The following is an 8,466-nucleotide window of genomic DNA, read 5'->3' as shown; positions in this document are numbered from 1 at the left end:
TCCCTTGGCTCCTTGCCTCTTTTCCTTCTTGCACTAAATGACCCTCCATGCATGTGAGGGCAAGAAGCTAGGAAGCAGCACAGCAGGATCCTCAGTGCCTTTCTCAAGTCTGCTTTTATGCAGAACAGAAATGTGACTGTTCTGGAGGCACTTGGCTCCTCCTTAGACAGGGAAAGGGTAAGAGCTGCCTTAGCGAGTTCAGTGTTAAGACTTTACAATTTCCAGCAAACAGATCCTTACAGATCTTTCTGATTGCTACGTGGATCAGGTTTGTTTCCTTTTACAGATGTAAAAAAATAAGAGGTGACTTGAGAGGCTCTCAGTTGTCCTTTTGTGTCTTAGGAGGATGTGTCCAGCAGACAATTAGTCAGTCTTGTTCTCTCAGATTAATAGTATACTTCTAAAACCACACTCAAGAAATCTCTCTGTTGAAAGAGAACTGGAGCAAAGCCCTTTTCTGTAGCCCAAGCCTCTGAGTAGCTGGTTTGTGCACTAAACTTTAGACCATATCTTTCAAATAGGAGCTAATGAGCCTTAAGCTCCACCAGACATTAATAAGTACACGCTCATGTGAAAGTTGTCAAATATGGCTGCTGCATCTCAGAGGATAAGTTCTATCATTCATTTTGTAGCTTCATCCTTACTAAGCTGTTACCGGTATCTGGTAAATCTTTTCCAGACCACTCCGGCTCTTACTGTGTGGGGCATATACAACCCTTCATATCACTGCTGACTCTGGGGCATTCTTGATATCTTAAGGCCAGATTTCGGTTGGCGTGGGCTTGCTATCTTCAGTGACTTGTGCTAGAGAGGGAAGAATAGGTCCAAACTTGGACCAGATGCATTTCATCTGCTTTTATAATATTGGAAGGGAAAATGTCGTATGTGTTGTTCCTAATTCTTATCATATCTTGCTTTACTGAGAATCTGTGTGCTTTTAAGTATCTGAGATACCTAGCACCTCCTATCTCCAATCCCCTGCTCGTCCATCAAATTCTGGAATCCTTCTAATGAACCATAAAACAAAATGAAGAATGAACTACATGTAATGAGCTCCCACAGCAAAGTTTCTGCAGCCTTCGCAATCAGGGCCCAAAAATGCACACTAGTCTGTCTCTTCTAGTATGACAGGAGAAATAATAGATCAAAAGTCTCTGAGATAATTTTTAAATGGATCAGTTTGTGAAAAAGGCCTGATTATGTAAGTGGTTGCCAGTGATTATCTGAATGGTGAGAGCATTGACAGAGGAGTGAAGACCAATGAAGCCTTTGTCTTGTCTACGTTTGATGAAAAATAGAAGTTTTGGGGTTTTACTTGCGTTCACAAAACTACTGAAGTAGGTATGTAGTATGTTTTCACTAGACATATGTAACTGCTGTACCTGAGAAAGGACAGATGTTGTAATGACATGAAGAATCAAATATTGATTCTTCACAACAAAGAGCAAAATTGTGATTTTGTCTGCTTTGCTACAGTCATACAGAAGCACATCACAGCCACACTGGCCATTTTTGTTCATCTTCAGCCAGTTTATATGCATGGCACTGTACTGTGCATTTTTACACACTGTGCAGGAGCCTGGAGTTCAAAAACTAGCACTGATATTTGCCTCATGTTACTCCACCTTTCTTATGCAGGACTGGCAGACACACTGTCTGTGCTGGTGTGTCAGAATCATTCTGCCAGGAGGTTCTGTAGCTTGCCCACAACTGTGTCCATTGACACTGTTTCACAGCCTTGCCCAACAAAACAAGACAGCCTCAGGTGAATTGCCTATTGACATTGAAGTCTGGCCTCAGACAAATCTGGAGCTATGCCCAAGAGCTGTTTCAGATAGTGCCTGTTGGCTTACTCCAAACTCATGCCAAGCATCAGTTTCAATGTCTGGTGGCACAGACTATTGAGTTATGGGACCTAGGAACATTCCTAAAAATGCAAGGTATTTCCCATATTGGTGGATCCCAAGCTGGTACAGAATTTGTCTTGAGAAAGGTGTTCTAAAAATATTTAAAGAGTATTTAAAAATGTCAAGCATGTCAACAAATTTAGTTTTTATTGCAGTGGAGATGGACAAGTGTAGCCAGAAAATTGAAATATGTAGAAAGTAAAAACATTAAGAGCTTTCTTGTCACTCTAGAACTCAAATGGGTATTGAAGCTTTCACCACCTGAGCTGATGGTAGGAATAATTGGATGTGCTGCTTTATCATGGCTGTGCATGCCTCTGTGGGAGGGGCTTTGTGCTCTTCTCCTAAATTACAGGAAAAATAGAATAGAGAAGGAAGGATATGTAATTTGGAAAGGACTTGCAGTGCGAATTACTTTTTTTCCCTTAAAATGATGAAATACTCAAAATCTCAACTTTCTGTTGAGATTTGAAATGGAAATTGGGTTTTGTTATTCCAAAACTTTGTTAAACCAGGAAAGCATTTTCTGCCCAACTCTAAGCAAAGTATTGAGACAAACCTTCAAACAGAAGATCACCAACAGGCCAAAAGTGATTCTGCAGCCCACCAGAAGTCCTAGAGAAACCTTGGTCATACAGAAAAGGTTGACTTCAATTTGCAAGAAAAGAAAGTCTTCATTACTTTAGAAGTGATGAAAGATAGCTGAGTAAAGGCTCAAGGAGCTGTGACTGCAGCAAGGGAAGTGGGTGGACAGATCCCTATATACAATAGTACTGTGAGATGTGAAATTGCTAAAATAGCCCCTGCCTAATGTAATCACCTTTCAAAGAATATTTGAGAGGCATTTTGTCAGTGCAATATAAACAAAAGCTATGTTTGAAATTCAAAACTTGTCCAAAGTAATTTTTCTTTCAAAGGCTGTTTCCCCTGCTTGTGCTTGTTCTAGTGTTCTGAAAAGGCATCTTTTTAGAGGACAAGCTATTTTTAATTGTTTATAAAAAAACCATCAACCAAACAAAAACCTTTTACAAAGCAGTAAGGAAAACCAAATGCATCTTCGAACAACTTTACTTTTGTAGGAGCAATAGCAAGCACAATAGAAACTGCATAAAAGCAGCCATTACCCAAGAACTTTTAGGCACTCTTCTAGAGCAGAGATCTCATGAGAATATAGAGAGAACAGCAGGCATGGTACCAATAATTTTTTTGCCATTTACAAATAGGCTGTATCAGGACAATAACTTCAGATCTCAAAATGATTTCTCATTCTAAGACATTCCAGATTGCATTACAAACTAGTAGCACAATCCCTTAGCTGTGCCTGTGTAAGACTCCTGTTGGCTTCAAAGGCAGTGCTGTGTTCAGGCTGACACAGGATCATGACCTTGACCCAAAGACAAATTATTTACTGTGGTCACTTCAACTTGTACTGAACAGGAACTACTGAAAGAAAAGGGAGTAAACTGCCTAATGTTGTCTGTATTAGCTGTTGCTTAAGGCAGGAAAGTAAAAACCATAAACCACAAAAAAACCTCACCTCTTTCTGCAACTAAAATTTTGTAGGGTATTGAATTATGGAGGACATAAGTCAACAGTTGAGCTAGGATTCTGAATACAGTTAAATCTAGGGTATCTCAAGTATCCCCTGATACCTCTTACAATCACTAATTGGCATACCTTTGGCATCTTGAACACTGAAGTTTATGAACACCAGGGATAGTGACACATGGTTTCTCATGGCTTGTGTCTGGTGTCGGACTACGAGTCATGACAATGAGTTTTTTGCTGCAGGTGGCCTATTTATATCTGCTTTCCTTCTCAGTTGATTCTTTCTTGTCTAATGAGACAGTTCATCTTGCAACTTTTCTTATGGCAGGTCACACTGGCGGAGAAATGACAGGACTGCCCTCCTCTGCCTTTCTCCTTATTGTTCATTGCTGGCAGGAACTTACTGATCCCTTTCACCTCTGTACTTCAGGTCTTTCTCGTAAATTTTAAACAATTGCTTGTTTCAACAATCATCTACAAGTTTTTAGAGGGAGTTGTGAATGTATCATGACTGTGTATGGTTTGATTTAGGAAAGGAAACTGAGGGGGCAGAGAAAGTCACTGGTGTATTTGCAGGCATTGGTGGAAATTATCTCAGAAAGAAACATGTTAATTGTGGGCATTAGCATAGCTTTTCTTTGTTGCAGTGGGAATCACCAAGAGGTTTCCATTGTAAATTCTACCCTTTTCTTGCTTGGAGTGTTAAAAAATGTCGGAGTCTTATTCCCTTTGAGAGGGGGTACACTCCACACATCTCCTCAGACCCTTTATCATCTTCCTAGGAAATCCTTGATCATACAGAACTGGGGGGCTGAGACTGAGTTGTGAGCTACTGGGGGCTCCCACTGCCATCTCCAAGAGAAAAATCACCCCACTTCCACTTGATGTCTTTATCCTGCTATACATGACCACTCAGATGGCCAGCTGCAGCCTAGGCCAAATCTTTAAGAACTTGTGGAAATGAGTTGCGTGTTATCCATCAACCATGAATACAGGAAAGAGAAATCCAGCCTGGCAGTTGCACAGTTACTTTACATGCCTGGTTTCCCATGAAGCCTACCTCCTATTTTGATTCTTTGTTCGCTTTTGTTTCTAATTTTTGTGAAGGCTTCAGGAAGCTTGTTTTAGCTGCAGTGAGTGAATTGTCTTGGCAGAAATGAGGGAAATGTTAAGAGGAAGGGTCTGCTACATTGTGCAGACGTTGTACATTGACTTAATCGAAAATATATTAATATAAATAGACTTCAGACTTCATCTCCTCTCTCTCTTTCCAAGCTGAAAGCCACCCAAGGCCGCAGGGATGCCGAGGGCTGTTGGGCGGTGGAGGAGAGGTGGCAGGGCTCAGGGTGCAGCGCTGGAGAGCGCTACACTCCACTGTTTGCTTTGGGGGTGTGGACAGGTCCTGGGAGTTCGTTGGGATTTTACTGTCGAAGTTTTCGAAAGTGGTGTAAATGTGTGTGCACAAGCTGCCGGGCAGGCCTATAAAAGCAGGACCATACAATCAAGGTGAAAATTGAGAAAGTGATTTATTTGGTTCTCGTCCTCGTCAGCACCTCCTGTTCCGCCCGCCCGGCCGGAGCTCGGCTTCTCCCGGCGGTAGCGGGGCTGAGCGCTGGAGGCGGCGAGGGGCAGCAGCTTCTGTGCCGCTGCGGGCTCGGCCGGAGCGCCCGAGCTCCGCGGGTCTGGCGCGCAGCAAGCCGGGCTTCTACCGGCGGTCGGAGCCCGCCGGAGGTCCGGTTTGGTTCGTACGCTTCAAAGTAGTCCGCAAACATGTTTGTCTGTGGGCGCCCCATAGGCAAATGTGCAGGGAGGTGCTCCCAAGGCCCTCCGTTCCGAGCCTTTGGCGGATCTTGGGAACCCGGCAAGCCGGAGGGCTCCCGTTCCTCCGGCGCGGAGCCCCGCAGTACGCCCGGGACTGTGAGGGTGGAGGGCTGGACCGCCTCGGTGCCATGGCTGCTGACAGCTCCCTGACACAGGCACGGGCCAAGGCCCGGCGACCTCTGCCGTGGGCAGGGAGAGGACAAACAGGGGCGAGAAGCGGTGGGCCCGGGCGGATTGCGTAGCAGAGACATCCATGCCTCCATCCTTCTTGAATATAGACTGGCAGTGCAATCCCCCTGCACCCCTCACCCCATTCTCCAGCTGATACAGCTGCATATTCTGCAGATTGGAACAAAACACCTGGCTGTCAAAACCTGGGAAAAATGCTTCCACTTCTTGGTATACAGATGCTGACATAGCCTGCCAGAGGCACGCTGAGGAGGTCGAGGGCAATTGATGGATTTAGCAAAGCAGCTCACACTCTCCCGTCCAGTTACAAGGATCGGCCTTTGCAGGGAGAGTCGACGCGCTGTCATAGCGGCGGTAGCGTTTGGGGAGGTCAGGAAGAGTCCACACGAGGGAGAGAGTACACGGGGAGAGTGGGAAGGCCCCGTGCCCAGGCACTTAACAGGGTCGGGTCGCCGGCCTGATGGTGCTCGGTAGTCGGGATCTGCGGAGTGCCGGGGGGAGGCTGCCTCGGTGCCCGGGTTCAGCCCTCGGTCTCTACACCGGTGCGGGGAGTTACTTATCTCCAGGAGCTGGGGACGGACCCTCTCCCGTGGCCCTGCTGTGTGGCGGCGTGCGCGAGGAAGGGTTTGGGAGGGCCGTGGCCTTCGTAACCTCCAGAGGAAACGACGGAGGGGACAGGCGGCTCTCAGCGGGCCGGGAAGGGTTCTTTTACTGTCCGCGCCCCGGCCCACAGCCTTGGGCCACGCCCGACCCTCTCTACTCTTGCCTGAGAGGTGACGCCAAGTGCGAGGGGGACGGAGGGTTACCGCCGGCCCCGAAAGGACGGGAGTCGCCTCCAGCCCTGTGTATCGCCTTGCTGGCCTCTCCTCTGGCCGCGCCACGTCCCGCAGCACCTGCCGCCCTGCCCTGGTCCGGCTCCCGCGGGCAGTCATGTCGCGCTCGTGCCGCCCAGAGTTGCCGAGGCCAAAACTATCGAAGTCCGGATGCTACTAACACTTCCCTCCTGGGGTGGCAGGAGCAGGTCCGTCCTCTCCCCACACCGTAGGAGTCGAAGCCCGGCTCCACCTGCGTGGAGGCTTCCCCGTCAGTCCGTTGCCTGACGAAGCTCAGTGTCCCCTCCTTATTGCGGCAAGCCGGCAGGGCTGTGGGCTCCCTCCAGTAGGAGCAGCAGTGACTGCCTGGGAAGTGATCGTTGCCACTCTCGCCGACCGGCTGTCAAAGACTCGGCTCGGCTTGGGACTGGCCCGAGTGGGTGTCTGGAGCTCTGGGAGCGGGTCAAGCACGGCTGGAGCCGCCGGGGCGTGGGGTGCCGTCAGCTCGCCCCTCCGAGGCGTGCGCTCCGCTTGCGTCTAGGCGCCCACTCGCGGTCCCTCAGTCGGATCGAAACAGTTCTGTGAAACTCCTCGGGGCCAACCGTCAGGGTGGCCGGTCTCTCTTGAAAGCGACTTAGGAAAAGCACAGGGCTGAGAAACTTTGAGAAAGTTGGGCAAATTCGTCCCTTTTGTGTGAGGGGAGACTAAAGCCGCACTCCATGACCCTCTCTTGAGTGAGAGCGCCCACGGGAGCTGCTGCAACTCCGCCTTGTCCTGGCTGCGGAGGGAGATGCTGCAACCCGAGAAATCCCGTCGTATCTCGTTCAAAATAGGTTGATATAAAGTCAAGACGCTGACAAACAGGCTTTCCCCGGTAAATACGGCCAATGACGCCCCAGAAACTGAGAGACTGTTGTTGTTTCTGCCCGTCTTAGCGAGGCGGGATGTGTAGAGCTGTTCCCAGGGATAGAAAAAATACCTGCTGAGAACCAAAGACGCCGTAAGTTGTTGTACAAATGAATTGATCCAGTAATCGCTAGGGCTATAACACCCTTATTTATGCTAAAGCATGTGACACAGTCTTCAAAATGTGGTCGCTCCAAGTTGCCACCTCTTTATTACTTATACAGCTAATAGGTGAAGTGACTTCTACCTTCTTTACTTGAAGGAAGCACAAAGAAGCAGACAGGTAATTCCGCGCTGCTAATTATTGTAATCTGATGGGTATGGAAGGGAGAGATTGTAGTGAAAAATGGGAAGACCGATTATGAAATCTCGTAGTTGAGCTAGTAGTGACCATCTCAGATCTCATGATTGTTTTTTGTTAAGGTGCCAGTTTTTCCAACATATTGGCATCCGCAGTTTATCTGCCAGAGTGTGAACCCGTTTATTCTGTCCGAAAGGGTGATTTGATAACAGGCATCTTTTTTTTTTTTTTTCCTGTGTCTGATTTGAATTCGCCTAAATGTTAGCGTTTTAAATCGACTGTTTAGCTGTTGCGTTTCACGGTGCGGAGAGAGGGAAGCGGTAGCTCTCTCTCCCGCTCCTGGGTTCTGCAGTGCCGGGGAAGATCGCACTCAGTGCTGAGAGAGGAGCGCGGAATTTTGCCGTCTGCCGCGGTGAAGTTGCGGTAGTGTTGCAGTTCCGCTTGTGTGAGGCTTGCCAGGCTTTAGGCAAAAAGTGTCCCGTATAGAAAACGGTCAGAATATTTACAGGTAATTGTGACTGTCAAATACTCCGTTGCGTTGACAAAGCGCAGAGATGTTGGAGCGTTTCGTCTTTCGGGGAGTGGGAGGTTGCGGGGGCTTGGGACCCCTGCGAGGGGCAGCGGCTCGGGCCCGTTCGGCCGGGGAACCGGGGGGCTTCTTGATCCCAGCGAAACGCTGGCAAGGAGGAAGTAACAGTGTCACCCCGCAGAGGCGGTGTGGCTGAAAGGCTCTTCCTGGGGCAGCAGTGCAGCTGTTCACGGAGCAGAGTAAGTGAGAGCTGCTGTCCCCACTGGGGACAAACTCTCTTGTTAGATGCTGATTTAGTTGGAGCGATTCCGTGACGGGGAGCACACGAGCACTGCGTTTGCTCTGGTTTTATAATGGGATTTCAAACGGTGGATACCTCTCACCCGTCCCTTTACAAACCTGAAATTTGTCACGGGAACGCACTGACTGCGCGCAGGCCGGCGGCCCCTCCGG

This window comes from Aphelocoma coerulescens, chromosome 7, assembly GCF_041296385.1.
Source record: "Aphelocoma coerulescens isolate FSJ_1873_10779 chromosome 7, UR_Acoe_1.0, whole genome shotgun sequence".
Classification (NCBI taxonomy): domain Eukaryota; kingdom Metazoa; phylum Chordata; class Aves; order Passeriformes; family Corvidae; genus Aphelocoma; species Aphelocoma coerulescens.
The sequence above is the reverse complement of the archived record's forward strand: the minus strand, read 5'-3'. Positions refer to the sequence as shown.